At 50.6% G+C, this 16151-nt stretch overlaps 1 long non-coding RNA gene across 1 annotated transcript; it reads right to left on the bottom strand.

Annotated features, from left to right (window-relative positions):
- Positions 1-3135: 3135 nt before the first annotated feature.
- On the bottom strand, positions 3136-6388 carry LOC311628115. Its single transcript, XR_014795967.1, has 2 exons — positions 6050-6388; positions 3136-3698 (listed from the first exon to the last, which is right to left on the bottom strand). It is a non-coding gene; the product is annotated as an uncharacterized lncRNA (long non-coding RNA).
- Positions 6389-16151: the final 9763 nt, after the last annotated feature.

Below are 16151 nucleotides of genomic sequence, written 5' to 3' on the forward strand. Positions count from 1 at the left end.
GGAAAGCCCCTGAGGTGGAGGAGAAAGAAAGGCAGGGGGCTTCAAGGTGGGTGCACCTCTAGGTGGGTCTGCCATGCAGCCCTTGTGCCAGTCTTCCCAGGGCCCAGCAGAGCCGAGCTGGCATGATCTTTGTTCTGTTCTCTCCCACCGCCCTCCCCTGTAGGCGTAGCACTGGCAGGAACTCAAGCCAAACACTTAAGACTCATTAGTGGGGTAAATGGAGCCTGGGCTGGTCCCAGTGCCTGGGCTCTGCTGGGAGGGAGAAGAGACGGGCCCCCTTCCAGGGAAGGCAGAGCCAGATCTGGTGAGTGGGTGGGGGTGTCCCACTCTCCTTCTGTCTGAGGAATGGGAGGCAGGGAGAGAGGAGAGCAACACAGAGGCAGGTGGATACCCGCACACTGGGAAAGTCATATGATTCTTATCATGCAGGCATTTCTCCGACTGCCTGGATTCCTGGGAATGACCTCAGAGGGGCAGGTTTTGTTTTTTTGGACCTGAATTTGGATTTGGAAATGGGAAAGTCCCTTGGATGCCTGTATTGGGGAATGCTGGGGGCAGTCAAGCAAACAAATACATTTTGGCCAAAGGTGGCTTTGAAAGCCGTTTCTGAAGAGTTAAACGAGCTCAGAAAGAGGGATTGGAACATGTGCACAGGCCACTTGGAGGACAACTCGGCTTGTCTGTAAAGGAACCAGACCTTTCCTCAGTGTTAGAAAGCGGAGGGGTCCCTTCCCAGGGTTCCTGTTGGTAACGCTCAATCCCATGACCATTAGAAATGACTCCACAGTCTCTCCCCCGCTCCTTGCCTCTGATGCCCTCACCAAGAGGCCGTCCGGGTATGAATTGGGTACCAGATAAAGGAGGGAGTCCAGGGAACAGTCCCAGGTTCCCTGTGATCCCAAGCTGGCGTTGGTGTTTGGGTGGGTTGAGCCTTGCCCATGGCCCTTGGTATTTGGGGGGTAGTGGTGGGGTGTTGTGGGAAGTCTGATAGTTTGCTGTCCCCCGTTAGCACTTTCTCCAGCACCCTGTTCCCCTACGGTGGTCCAGCCATCCGCCAGGTCACAGCCCGTCGCTGAGAGGGTTAGAGACAGGCTCTGGTGTAGGAGGGACCTTCAGGGACCCTCTCCAAGTGCCAGCTTCCAAAGAGTGAGGTCATAGAATACAGTAGTCCCCACTTACCCACGGGGAATACGCTCCAAGACCCCAGTGAATGCCTGAGACCACAGGTAGTACCAAACCCTGTGTAGATGTGCTGTTTTTTCCCCCATGCATACATACCTGTGAAGAAGTTTCATTCACAAATTAGGCACAGTAAGAGAGTAACGGCAATAACAACAAAATGAGACAAGTGTAACAATATGCCGTAATACTGTGTGCAGGTGGTGGGTGCTCTCACTTTTAAGGAAGCACGTATGGCCTCTGGCCAACCCAAACTGCCAGATCACCACTCTGGCTCTCGGGGCCCATTATTAAGTAAAATCAGGTGACTGGAGCACAAGCACTGCGACGCCAGGACAGTCCACTTGACAGCCGGGATGCAGCTCAGTGACGAACAAGCCGGGAGCACAGACCGGAGGAGACACGGTCAGACTGGTGGTGCACACGGCACCTGAGATGCAGCATGATGAGATTGCAGATGCTGCTCAGAATGGCGTACCACGGAAAGCTTATCTATCAATTGTTTACTTACGGAATTTTCCATTTATTCTTTTCAGGCTGGTTGCCATGGAAAGGGGAACTGCAGATGAGGGGGGACCACCATCTGCTTTACGAACCCTTTGAGTCTAAATGATGGTGAACGACCTTCACCTGGGACCCAGCAAGTGGCCCTGCCTGGTCTGGCCCGGTCTGGCCCGGTCTGGCCTGGTCTGGTCTGGTCCGGTCTTTCCCTTGCTGGTGTGGTGGGAACAGAGGAACTCCGAGGCCCCGGGCCGAAGCGAGCCGACAGCGGGCTGGGAGCTGGGGAACAGGATTTTCTAGGGCTGATTGGCCTCCGGGCCTCGCTGAGTCAGCAGCGTGTCCTCACCTGGGCAAGCCCTTTGGCCCTGCAGCAGCTGCCCTGGCTCCTGCCCCGGCCCTGCCAGCCAGGAGCGCCCCACACCACCACCGGGAAGAGCGCTGGCAGGTTCGGAGCACACCACCCACTCCTGGGGCAGTGCCAGGCCCTGGCGGCGGGAGCCTCCTGGGAGAGGGATGATAACGTTGGTTCTAACCGCTGCCCGAGGAGCCACGCCAATTACACTTTTTATTTATAAGCACTCAGTCTCCAAAGGGCCAGACACCCCATTCATGCATTTCTTTTTTTAAAACAAAGTTTGTGGAAATTTTTCCTGAGACAAAAGCAAAACATATTCATCATAGACTGTTTAGAGAGCACAGGGAAGTAAAATAAGGAAAAGAAATCGCCAATTCTCCCTTCAGGGAGCAGATCTGGACCTTTCCCTCCACCCCCCACGCCCTCCCCATGCTACGACTGGCTCCCCCACTCCCAAGCTACAAGGGCCCTTCCTTTACCTTCATAACTTGTTTCCTAAGCCCATTCTAGGAATCACATCTACCTCTAACTTACCCAATAAATGTTCTCTTATAGAAAAAAAAGAAAAGAAAAAACTGTCTGTAACCTCACTGTTCAGATATACTCTTAACAGTTTTTAAAAGAATACTTTTTTCCTATGTTAGAGGAGATTTAGATGTGCAGAAAAGTTGTAAAAACAGTTGGAAGCGTTACCCTAAGCCCACAGCCATGAATGTTACTATTTTACATAGTATGCTACATTGTCAGAACTCATGAAGCAATATTGACATATAATGTATTTTTAATATATTTTTATTTGTTTTGGAGAGAAAAGGGAAAGGGGAGGGAAAGAGAGAGAAACACCAGTGATGAGAGAGAATCATTGATTGGCTGCTCTTGCACATCCCCTACCAGGGATCAAGCCTGCAACCCAGGCATGTGCCCTGACCAGGAATCGAACCGTTGCCTCTTGGTTCATAATAATAGGTCTACACTCAAGAGACTGGACAAAAATCATATACCTATGGATGAGGACGGGGGGGGGGGGGGGTAAGGGCAGAGGATGGGTGGGTGGGGACCAGATGGAAGGGAGCTATGGGGGAAAGGAGAAACAATTGTAATAATCTGAACAATAAAGATTTATTACAAACAAACAAAAAACAGCTGGGCCACCCCAGCTGGGTAGCACATTAATACTCATTACAGTCCATACTTCAGTCACACCTTTCTTCGTTTATTTTTTTCACCTAACATCCCTTTTCTAGGATCGCATTCAGGATCCCATGTTACATGTAGTCATCATGCCTCCTGAGGCTCCACCACACAGACATTTTCTCTGGCCTTCCTTGTGTTTTGGTGACTTGGACAGTTTTGAGGAGGACTGATCTGGTATTTTGTAGAAAGTCCTTCAATGTGAGACGGATGTTTTTCTTGTGATTAGACAGGGGTCAGGGGTTTGAGGAAGTAGAAGTAAAATGCCATTCTTTTATCAAAGGTACACGCTATCAGAATGACTTCTTGCCGTTCATTTAACCTGGGTCGGCCGGCCCAGGACGCTGACTCCTCGGCGGGCGCCTCCTCTGTCGTGGTCCTCTTCCCCCTTTCCGCATTGTCCTCTTTGGAAGGAAGTCGCTGACTGGCACCTTCATAGATTTGTTTCTGGTTTCGGCCTCTCCCCTTCTCCCTGAAAACGAAAGCAGAATCACATGGGCACTTGCTGATTCTTGGCACCTATCGATCTTGCCAAGAACTGGGATCTGGGTATTAACCTTGCCACTTAAAAAAAAAAAAAAAAAAAAAAAAAATATATATATATATATATATATATATATATCTATATCTATATCTATATCTATATATCTATATATCTATATATCTATATCTATATCTATATCTATATCTATATCTATATCTATATCTATATCTATATCTATATCTATATCTATATATATATATATTATAGAGAGGAAGGGAGAGAGACAGAGAGCTAGAAACATCGATGAGAGAGAAACATTGATCAGCTGCCTCCTGCGCACCCCCTACCGGGGATGTGCCCGCAACCAAGGTACATGCCCTTGACCGGGATCGAACCTGGGCCTTCCAGTCTGCAGACTAACAGCTCTATCCACTGAGCCAAACCGGTTTTGGGTACTATGCTATTTTTAAAAAATATGTAGTTTTATTGGTTTTAGAGAGAGGTAGGAAGAGGGATAGAAACATCAGTGAGAGAGAAAACGTGATTGGCTACATGCTCCCCAGTATCGAGCCCACATGTGCCCTGATGGGGAATTGAACTGTGACCTCCTGGCTCATGGCTCGATGCTCTACCATTGAGCCACAGCAACCGGGCTTACTATGCTCTTTTTCATGTCTCTCTCCCCCCTCCCCCCTGCCCCCCGGCCCCCCAGGGAAAGCACTGCCTGCTCCGGGCCACAGTGTCCCCACAGGCCATGGGTGCTGAAGCAGAACAGGAATCTTTAACCCTTTTTGCATCATGGCCCCTTTGGGCAGGCTGGTGAAATAAAATGGGTAGAATTGCTTATCAAAATAGAAAACCTCCACACATCTGTGACGTGTTCACTTATGAACGCATTGAACAAGGCACAGGGGCAGGCCTAACTACCGCGGCATTTGGAGGTAGGCATGGGCATGTTTTGAGAATGCTGCAATGAGACAGGAGATACTGGTCATTATTCTTGGTGCCAAGGTGTTAGGAACTCCTCATTCCCCCGTGGTTGATGCTGGTGTTCCTGATAGAAAGACATGCTGAGTCCCAGGCACAGGTTCCTGAACATTTTCCCCTCCCCGCTCACAGATGGCTGAGTGCTTAACGTGGGCCTCAGACGAAGGACTGAGTGGAGGGAGCCCAGGTCCCTTCAAGCTCTCACACCTGAGATTGGGGTCAGCTCCGCGGCCATCCTGGGGTGGGGCAGGGAGCCCTGTGCCCCAGGAGGCTGACCCCAGGACGGACGTGCCTAGGGCCTTTCTGCCGGCCGGCCTTCCCGGATTGCTCTGTTCTGGGTGTTTCAGAGAAACGCCTGGCAGCTCCACACAGAGCCTTTGCCCTGGCTGATCAATGCTGGCTCTGGAGAGCTATCGATCCAGTCCTCTGTTTTTCAGAAAGAAACCAGCCCGTCTCTCATTAACCCCTGACAACCTGGCCCTAAAGAGGCTGCCTTCCGTGCTGGGCTCAGCACTGGGCAAGGCCGATGTGGGGGCAAGGACAGCATCCGTGGGCCCAGGGCACCCACCACAGCCCGGAGCCATGCGGGGCTCTCGCTCCTGTGTTCGGCTTGTTAATCCGCTGGCAGCAAAGGAGCTGCACTTCAAGCCCAGGTCTGTCCGAGCTCCACACGCTGTGCTCTCCGCGGGGTGCCAGCGCCTCTACACCCGCTGCCCTGCACAGGGGAGTGTCCGTCTTTCCCACCCCTAGATGCACTCATATGCCCCTGTGCCAACACACACACACACACACACACCCACCCCAACACATACACACCCCAACCCACACACACACACCCAACACATACACACACCAACACATACACACACACACACACACCAACACATACACACACCAACACACACACACACACACACCCCAACACATACACACCCCAACACACACACACACACACACCCAACACATACACACACCAACACACACACAAACACCAACACATACACACACCAATGCACACGCACTCTCTCTCACACACACACACACCCAAACACACACACACCCCAGCACATACACATACACATACACATACACATACACACACACACACACATACACACATGCGCACACGCACACCCAAACACATACACACACCAACACATACACACACACTCTCTCACTCACACACACACACACACACACGTACACACACACACACACACACACATGCACGCACATGCACTCGCACACACCCCCTCAGATTCACAGACAGGTCAGGGCTGCTTTCACCAACCCGAGGAGGAGCCATTCCAGCCCCTGGCAGCCCTCCCGCACTGCCCACATCTTCGGCTCACGTGTTGCCTTCCCCGGGCTTCTGTTTGGCATGCACAGTCTCTTAGGCCGTGAAGCCTTTCTCAGCTTTTCTGTAGGGAGCAGGACAGAGGCGCGGGAGGAGAAGCTAGGGGTGTGAGGGCCCGGGACCCTGCCAGGGCTAAGCCGAGGCAGCCAGCAGACTTCTCGGTGCAATTCAAGGGAGCATCTCGTTTCCCAGGCTGCCTGTCACTCATGCAGGGACGTGCAGATGACTCAGGTGCAACCTCTGGGTCCAGGTCTGGGGCAGGAGGCCCCGCAGGACATAAACCAACACACGGCATCACAGAGATTAGCACACAGGCACAGCGTCAGAGTGTTGCAGCAACCAGCTAACTCGGGATCTTCCGAGAAATATCCACCAGAAGCAGGGCCCGGAGGCGGAGCTGGGCAGAGGGCAGGGGAACGGGCACCCCGGTGCGGTGAGGGGTCAGCTTGGGCAAAGGCCAGGTGTAAAAACGGGTGACATTCTGATGAAGGGAGTTACCTCAGCCGCCACAACAAATACCACAGGCTGGGGGCTTAAACAACAGATCTTATTTTCTCACTTTTCTGGGAGGCGGCAGTCCAAAGTCAAGGTGTCAGCAGGGTGGGTTTCTTCTGAGGCCTCTCTCTGTGGCTGGTCATGGCTGCCTTCCCCCTGTGACTTCAGAGGGCCTTCCTCTGTGTACGTCTGTGCCCAATCTCCAACCTCCTCTTCTTCTTCTTTTAAAAAAATATACATTTTATTGATTTTTTACAGAGAGGAAGGGAGATGGTTAGAAACATAGATGAGAGAGACATCGACCAGCTGCCAGGTACATGCCCCTGACAGGAATCAAACCGGGGACCCTTGAGTCTGCAGGCCGACCCTCTATCCACTGAGCCAAACCGTTTTTGGCAAACCTCCTCTTCTTCATAAAGATGCTGGGCGTATTGGACGAGGGCCCACCCATAGACCTCATTTTAACCTACTCACCTTCTGAAGACCCTGCTTCAAATACAGTCACAGTCTGAGATAGTGGGGCTAGGACTTCAACATAGGAATTGGAGGATTATTGGGGGGGGGGGGTCACAGTTCAGCCATAAAGGGGGTTGAGTGTGGAAGAGGGGAGACATGGGCCTGGGTGGGCCAGTGGGGCGGGGCGCACAAATCAGGAAAGGCCTTGACTGGGGCTTCACCTGTTAGGACTCAGGTTCTGGCACCTGCTCTGGCTGGGGGGTGGTGGTGGGTGGGGTAGGGGCGGAGAGGGGCAATGGACAGTGAAAACGTCTCCTGTCCCCAGGCTCCGGGACTCCTGGGTGTGCTGTGATCTCAGGCCTGCTCCCCGCCTTCTGCCCTGCTCTGTGGGAGCCCTGCCCAGCTGGGGTGCAGACACTTACCAAGTAGGAAACCTTCCTGCTTTGCAGAAACTCCCGTCTGGCCGGGCCTGATTGGACAAGACTCACTACAGCATGCACCTCTCGGCCGACCGCTGGCAAAGGAGCGCTTTCTGCCCGAAGGCTTTTGCCCGCTACGTGTCTGAGGAACCGGCTCCACAGTGGTGCCCACGGCCTGCCCTGGGGGTCAGGAGGGCCCTACCCACTCTGCTTCCTGCTTTCCTCCCCCAGAAAGAGAGGCGTTGCTATGGGCCTGGCCTGTCCCGGCACTGGCTTCAGGATCCTGAAACTGAGAAGAAAGTGGGGGTGGAACGGAGTCCCCATGGCCACCCACCGGCCGGGATGGGAAGAGCCGGGGTTTGCCTTTTCCAGGGCATGGCCAGCCGGTGGGGGCAGGGAGGGGGTGGGCAGCTCAGCTGGATGATTCCTTTAAAAAGTCTTTATTGACCTAGTGTGTCCAGGCCATGGGTTTTAAGTGCAGCGCTTGATGGAGTTCTGAGGATGATGCGTTTGTGTAACCGCCGCTGGGATCCAGATATAGAACAGAGGAGAGCTCCGGCGGGGAAGGGGGTTCCCTGCCTCATTCGCCTCTGCGCCCCACCCCCACCCAGGCAGCCACCGTGCAGACCATCCATTAGCTGGTGTGTCCCTGGCCGCCAGGTAAATGGAATCCTGCTACATGCACTCCGTGGTGCCTGGCTCCTTTGCTCGTTGTTAAGCCTGAGAGGCCCTCCCAGTGGATTCTACAGGAAAGGGGGAGCCCGCCCCCCGCCTTTGAGAGAGGCTCTTCCACATGTGCCCTGAGCCCGCCTCTTCCCGACACAGCCCTCCGCCTGTCAAGGTGCTCCTTGAATCTGGGTGGGCTTGTGTCTGCTTCGCCCACGGGGCAGCTGAGGAGTGATGCTGTGGGGTGTCCCAGGCTGAGGCATGAAAAGGAGGGCAGCTTCGGCCCTGTTTGCTGGAACACTGGTGCTTGGAGCCCTGGGCACCAGGCGAGAGGTCTCACCGCCCCGAGGCTGCTGTGCTGAGATGTGAGGAAGACACGCTGCATGGGGAGGCCGCACGACGTGCTCCGTCCTCAGTCTGACTCTGAGCCTACGCAGCCCAGGCGCCCGGCGTGGGAATGAACCGGCATCAGGAGACCCCAGCCCCCGGCTGACAGCTCATCCTGGCCCTCAGGTCTTCCTAGGGGAGGCCCCCAGGCATCACGGGATGGGGATAAGTCATCCTTGGCCATCCCTTTACCAAGTGCCTGCTGCACAGAATGCAGACCCATGAGGAAGCAGCTGTTTTAAGCTGCTGAGTTTGGGGGTAACCTGCCAGCCCAGGAAACACTGAAACACTGGAACACAGGGTGCAAGCGGCTGGACTCAGGAGGGCCAAGGTGAGCCTTCTCACTGGGTGAGACGTGGTGAGAATATCTGCATTTGGGGGCCCACTGGCTGCGTCACAGCCCCGCCTCCGCCTCATCCCCTGCTTGTTGCTTCTGACCTGCTCTTTTTGGTTGTAGGTCAGTTAATTAACTGTCTGACCCTACTCTCCTCTCCCCTCTCCCCCGCAAAAGCCAGAAGCACGTGGGTCCTCCCCGACAGTGTGCCTCGCCGTGGAGGCCCCAGAGGAGGGGACACGTGGAATATTCGAGGAGGCCAGTCAGCCCCCGGCAGGTGCCAGGAAACCGCACACACAGCTCCAGGCACTCAGTGCTCAGCAGTGTGTGTGTATGGAGAGCGTCATCAGCCCCCTGTCGCCGCAGGTGTCCTCTCGTGACCTTTGGGTGGGGACACCACGTAAGGAGCAGGACATGGGCACCTGGCTCTTGGAACTCTTTCCTGAGGACCCGGTTCCTGGCCCACTCAGACTGTGAAATGTTATCCTTCCCCTGTATGGATGGAGATTATAGTTCAGCATAAAAGGACAGATCCAGCCTAGTGACTCTCTCACCTACCGGCTGTGTGACAACGGAGAAGGGGCTTGAGCCCTCTGAGCCTCGGTCCCCAATACTGTGAAAAGGGCATAATAATAAACAGTCCTGGCTTTGTCCAGGGCTGCAGTGAAGACACACACACACACACACACACACACACACACACACAAATGCTAATAATACATAGCCAGCATTTACTTAGTCTATAGTAAGCCATCAAGAAACGTTAGCCAAACCAAACAAGCCAAACCGGGGAGGAGGGGAGCTGATGTGAGAGGCATTATTATCGACTTTTTTGCAGATGAAGGAAAGGGCTGAGGTCATGGAGCTAATCGGCGGAAGGGACGCGGTGCCAATTTGGGTCTGTGTGCTGCCAAAGCTCATGCTCTTTCCGCTCCGTCTCTTTGTCTCTAGAGCAGGTGCCTGTGGGTCTGGAGCCCATGCATGACCTCGCAGAGCTCCGTGCCCTGCCCAGGCCCACATGTTAGTTTCCTTGTGGCACCGTGGTAGCCCTATGTAGAGCTGAGGAGTGACGCTGTGGGGCGTCCCAGGCTGAGAGAGAGCCTCAAAGAGCTGCAGTAGTCCCCGAAGATCCCTTTGGGCCTGGGTTGCAATGCAACTGCTCTGCCTTCTAGAAAGCTCTATGTGTTTTACTTTTTATTTTTTGTTTTTTTATTTTTTGCTTTGAACTAGATTGAATGCAGAGACTTGGAAACTGCCCTTCTCTCAAGCAGGTGCCCAAGGAAGACTCTGATTTATTTTTATTATTATTTTAACAGTTTTATTGAGATGAGTTTCATACACTATGCAAAATCACCCATGTAAGTGTGCAATTCAATGGCTCTTAGTAATAGTCACAGAGTGGTGCGACTCTCAGCACAATCAGTTTTAGAACATTTTCATCACCGTCCAGACAGCCTGCATGCCTTGGCCACAACATTCCACTCTCCCTCCACCCTCAGCCCCAGGCAACCACTAACCTTTCTGTCTCTGTAGCTCTGCCTATTCTAGATGTTTCATATCATCGTAATCATATAATTCGTGGCCCTTTGTGTCTGGCTTCTTTCACTTAGCATGTTTTCAAGGTTCATCCATGTTGTAGAGTATATTTTTATTGCCAAATACTAATCCTTGTCTGACTATACACATTGTGCTTTGTAAGCTCTTGGATTGCTTTCATTTTTTTGTTTGTTATGAATACTATTTTTTTTTTTACATTTGTGTATATGTGTTGTGTAGACATAGATTTTCATTTCTGTTGGGCATATAATGAGGAGTGGGATTGCTGGGTCATAGGTTAACTTCATGTTTAACCTTCTGAGAAACTGCCGGGGTCTTTACCAAGAAATCGCACCACTTTTCACTCCCACCAGCAGTGTGTGAGGGTTCTGCCTTCTCCACAGCCTCCCCACTCCTGATTTATTTTATTATTTTAACAGCTTTATTGAGATGAGTTTCATATGCTGTGCAAAATCACCCATGTAAGTGTGCAATTCAATGGCTTTTAGTAATAGTCACAGAGTGGTGTGATTCTCACCACAATCAGTTTTAGGACATTTTTATCACCATCCTCACAGTGTTGTTAGTCCTCACCAGAGGATATTTTTCCATTGATTTTTAGAAAGAGTGGAAGGGAAGGGGAGAGGTGCACACAGAGAGAAACATCAATGTGAGAGAGACACATTGATTGGTTGCCACACTCATGCCCCCTCACCCCACCTGAACAGGGCTGGGGATTGAGCCTACAACCAAGCTACATGCTCTTGACTGGAATCAAACCCATGACCCTTCGGTCTGCAGACTGATGCTCTATCTACTGAACCAAATTGGTTAGGACAACACCTGACTTTTTAATGCTAGCCACCAAAAAGGGTATGATGTGATGTGTCTTCAGTTTTTCTTTCATTTGTGTGTTGGTCTTTGTATATCTTCTTTGGGAAAGTGCCTACTCTGACCCTTTTCTGATGTGTCTTTTTATTATTGAGTTGTGAGAAGTCTTTATATATTCTTTATATATTCAAACCCCTTATCATCCTGGTTTGTTGATAAGAATTTTGTTTTTGCTATTCGGTTTTTAAAAAAATATTTTTTATTGATTTCAGAGAGGAAGAGGGAGAGATAGAAACATCAATGATGAGAGAGAATCACTGATTGGCTGCTTCCTGCATGACCCCCACTAAGGGTGGAGATCGAGCCCACACCTGGGCATTTGCCCTTGGCTGGGATTGTACCCGGGTTATTCATATAAGAATACAGTTTTTTTTGGTAGATCTCTTCCCACCCACCCACCCACCCACCCCCACATCCTCTCTTCAAATCCATAGTCTGTTCCATGCTTCTATGTCTCTGGATCTATTTTGTTCATCAGTTTATTTTGTTTATAAGAATCTTTAAGAAAGGCCATTTCATAACGTTCCTGTTCCCGTGTTGATTGGCTGGAGAACAGTGTCAGATACAAAACGTTGGCTCATCTGTGAGGAGAGCTGACCCCCTGGGAAATAGGTGCATTCCTGGTTCTGGTGAAACAGATAGGATCCTCCTGTTTCCCTGTTCACCTCATTTTTCTTATCTTGAGTTTTGCCTAACAGTGGATGTCAAGTGCCATAGCATGGAGTTACATATCAGAGTCACTTGTGGGACTTACAACTCTCATCGCCTCACCTGCCCCAGGAGTGGAGTGCTCTCCTCCCCCACTTTCATTTTGGGAACCATTCCTCACAGCGACACTTTGAGGGTAACCATGGCATGGCACAAAGTGGCCCCTGGAGGGCAGAGGTGCTGATCCCCAGACAGGGAAACAAAAAATAAAAAGAGCCCAGTGGCTTGGCTCAGTGGTTGAGCATCGACCTATGAACCAGGAGGTCAAGATTCGATCCTGATCAGGGCACGTGCCCAGGTTGTGGGCTCGTTCCCCAGTGTGGGGCATGCAGGAGGCAGCCAATCAATGGTTCTCTCTCATCACTGATGTTTCTATCTTCCTGTCCCTCTCTTTTCCTCTCTGAAATAAATAATAATAATAATAATAATAATAATAATAATAAATATATTAAAAATAAAAATAAAAATAAAATAGAAGTACTATATAATTCAGCAGCCCCATTTGTGGGACTATAGTGAAAGAATTAGAATCAGGATCATGAATAGCTGTCTACACTCCCATTTCATTGCAGCCTTATTCACTATAGCCAAGATGTGGCAGCAACCTAAGTGTCCATCGACAGATGAATTGATCAAGAAAATTTGGATATACATACAACGAAATATTATTTATCCAGAAAAAAGAAGGAAATTCTTCTACATGCAACAACATGGGTGGATCTGGAGGAGATTATGGTAAGTGAAATTCGCCAGACACAGAAGGACAAATACGTACTTCATGGTCTCGCTTATATGTGGAATCTAAGTCGTCAACCATACAAAGCAGAGAGGAGAAGGGTAGTTGTCAGGTGCTGGGGGAGGGAGAAATGGAGAGGTCTTGGTCGCGGGGCACCAAGTCAGGCTAAAGCCTGGCGATCCGTAGTGATAACACCTATAGTGAACAGAACTGTACTGTATATTGGAAGCTTTGCGAAGAGGGTAGATCTTGTGTTGTGTTCTCATCACACACACACAAATAAAGAGGACAAGAGGAAACTTTTGGAGGTGATGGATATATTATGTCATCATGTAGGTGGTGGTGATAGTCTCATGGACATATACTTATCTCCACACTCATCAAGTTGTGTACATTAAACACGTACAGCATTTTGTATGCCAATCACCCCTCAATAAAGTAGTTTAAAAAAAAAAAAAAAGAGCATTCCCTTCTTGTAGGCAGTTGTGTGTGAAGCTGGGGGAGGGGGTCAGATTGTTCAACTGCTGAAGCCAATGGTGTAATGTGGTGCCACATCATCATGGCCTGGGAAGGGACAGAGCATCGTTTTTGTTGTTCATTCTCACCTGAGGATATTTTTCCATTGATTTTTAGAGAGAGTGGAAGGGAGAGGGTGAGACACAGAGAGAAACATTGATGTGAGAACAACACATTGATTAGTTAGTTGCCTCCCACAACCTCCCAGACCAGTGCTGGGGATTGAGCCAGCAACTGAGGTATGTGCCTTTGACCGGATTCGAACCCAGGACCCTTCAGTACTCAGGCCAATGCTCTACCCACTGAGCCAAACCTGGTAGGGCAACAGCGGCATTGTTTTGTCTCCAAGAAGGAGCTCAGCAGCATCTTTGAATGTACATTAAGCTCTAATGTTGAGCCAAACACTGTGCTAAGCATTTTATGTTCCTTATCCTCACCCTAACCGTATGGGTTAGACACTGTTCATCCCTGTGCCCCAAGGGAAGAAACTGAGCCCAGATAGATCAGCTTGCCAACTGTCACCCAGCTAGCAGGTGGCCGGAGCTAGCATTCAGACCCAGGCTGCCTGTCTTTAACACCTACACTTTTAAATTCCTCCATCTCGATGCCCAGGGCATCGAGCTCTTGAATCCAGACTATATTGACCTTCCTCTTCACACCATCATTTCCCATAGGAACTTGCAGGGGAGGCAGCTGAGGGTGGGAGAAAGAGCGCTGAGCGTGGACGCAGGAAGCTGACATCGAGAAGTATTCCAGCATGCACAGGGTTCTGTGGGACTTTGGCCCATTACATCATGTTTCTCTAAATTTCCTCACCACACAATGAAGATAAAACACCCTCGTCACAGGGTTATTGTGAAGGGCCTGAGATTATGGCTGTGGGAATGATTTACTAGTATAAACTCGAATGTTGGAGAAGTCAGGGACTGTTGTTCTTATTACATTGTTCGCTTCATTCAGGTCAAATCCTGTAATTAGCAGCCCCGAACCTAGATAACAAGAGTTCCGAGTCTTGGCCAAGAAGTTGAGTGTTGGCTCAGTTCTGAGCAATATTGAAGACAATAGCAACGGGGCGCCACCCCCAGGGCTGGGTTGCGGAGTTTCTATATTTGGTTAATCACAGAATCCTGGCCGCCGCTCCCCACTTCCCAACCACCAGCCTGGATGTGGGACCCTTTGCCTTCTCCCCCCCTCCCACTGCACTAGCCGTGTGTTTACCTGCTGCTACTCCTTTGCAGAGACTGAATGTATTTACCGAATGTTCACGCACTCATTGGCTGGGATGATGAAATGTAAGTGGCAATGACAGGGGTTTCTTCTAGGTTGAGGCAGTTAAGAGCCCACTTTCCACATTGAATTTCCCCTTCCTCCTGTGGGAGGAAACCCCTGAGAGGGAGGAAGGCACTTGTTCTGTCTGTCATGAACCAGAAAAAAAGTCTTCATTGTGATTAGCTACTGAGATTTGGGGGTTCATCTGTGAAGCAGTGAAGCCTAGCGGTGCCCAAAGATATGTCCTGCTCTCAGTCTGCACAAGAGGGGAAGAAGAAAGACCCCTCTCGGCAGAGCTGCATGAGTGAGGGCAGAGATGGCACGGGACCGGGACCGGGAGAAGAGAACTGGTGTGGCTGGACCGGAGGGTCCTTGCTCACGGGCCGGTAACCTAGTGGTGCAGGTCACAGCGCTGAGTCCTGGTCTGCCGCTGCCTGGCCTGGCCATGTGCCGTGGAGGCATTGCTGCCGCTGAGCCTTGGTTTCATAATTGTACATTGCAGACAAGAACAGCGCCCAGACCTTGGAGTTGTTGTGAAGACTGAACAAGGGCTTAGCTCAGTGACTAAAGTAGGGCAGGCGCCTGATAAAGATTAGCCATGCTAAATATCAGCCATTGTTATGATAACGGAGGACTTGGAAACTGATTTCAGACCAAAAAAAAAAAAAGTGCTTTCTATTTTTACAGGAATCTGGAGCCTAAGATGGTAAAGAGGAGAAGACAAGAAACAGGGCTTTCTAAGGGAACCTGGAACTAATTCATCCACCCCTCATTTCATCCGTCCATCAGTCTGTCCATCGTCCATCCATCCATCCATCCATCCAACAGACTAAAGTATTAAAAAAAAAAAAAAAAAAAGCATCGTTCTCTAGAGCTGTGAGGGAGTCTCTAACCAATAGGGAGAGAGAGCCTGAAACGCCGGGGTTATTGGAGAAGACTTTCATGGTCCTGCAGCCTCCTTCCTAGGAGCTAGAAAAAATAGAAAAGTCAGGAAGGGAGTCAAGGCCAATGACGTCTTGGTAGGAAAGGCAGGGACAGGAAACCAGCATCAAGGCCAAGTGCCTCTCCATGGGGCGGGTCCTCCTGGTACAAGGAGCTTGGTGGGGATGGGAGGGGCCTCCATCCCACAGCACTGGAGTCCCCCACCACTGGGTCTGGATGGCAGAACGCCAGGTTCTGGTTCACGAAGTGAAGTCTCTGTGATTGGTTCAGGAGTGGGGATGTGCTCAAATGGCTTCAATGGGATTCGATTTGTAAACTTTAGTTTGAACTGTTGGGGAATAGGATTCCTCTTTCCACTGGACCCCCAGGTGGGAAGATATGGGCCTAGAGCTTTCTCCTAGAAAGTACAGGGAGAGAGTTCGTCTAAGAGTGAAGCTAACACAGCAAAACAGAGTGAAGCTAACACAGCCGAGAGAAGGACCGAGACTCTGTCCCTCTGTCATTGTGTGTGAGCCCCTGGATCTACCCATTCCCAAAGGCTGACAGAAATGTCCAGTTATGTGAGAGACCTGGTTCTCCCGAAAGCCTCTTTGGCCCTCTGAACACCATCCGATGGGGGACTCTTACGGCCAGGATGCATTTCCACTCTCCACTCTTCCTCTCGGTCCACAAAGGATAACTTCCTCTGCACCAGCTTACGAACTGGGGCCCAGGGGTAAAAAGAAAAGAAAAAAAAAAAAAA

The sequence above is a fragment of the Pipistrellus hanaki genome, assembly GCF_964339955.1.
Source record: "Pipistrellus hanaki genome assembly, chromosome: 9".
NCBI lineage: Eukaryota > Metazoa > Chordata > Mammalia > Chiroptera > Vespertilionidae > Pipistrellus > Pipistrellus hanaki.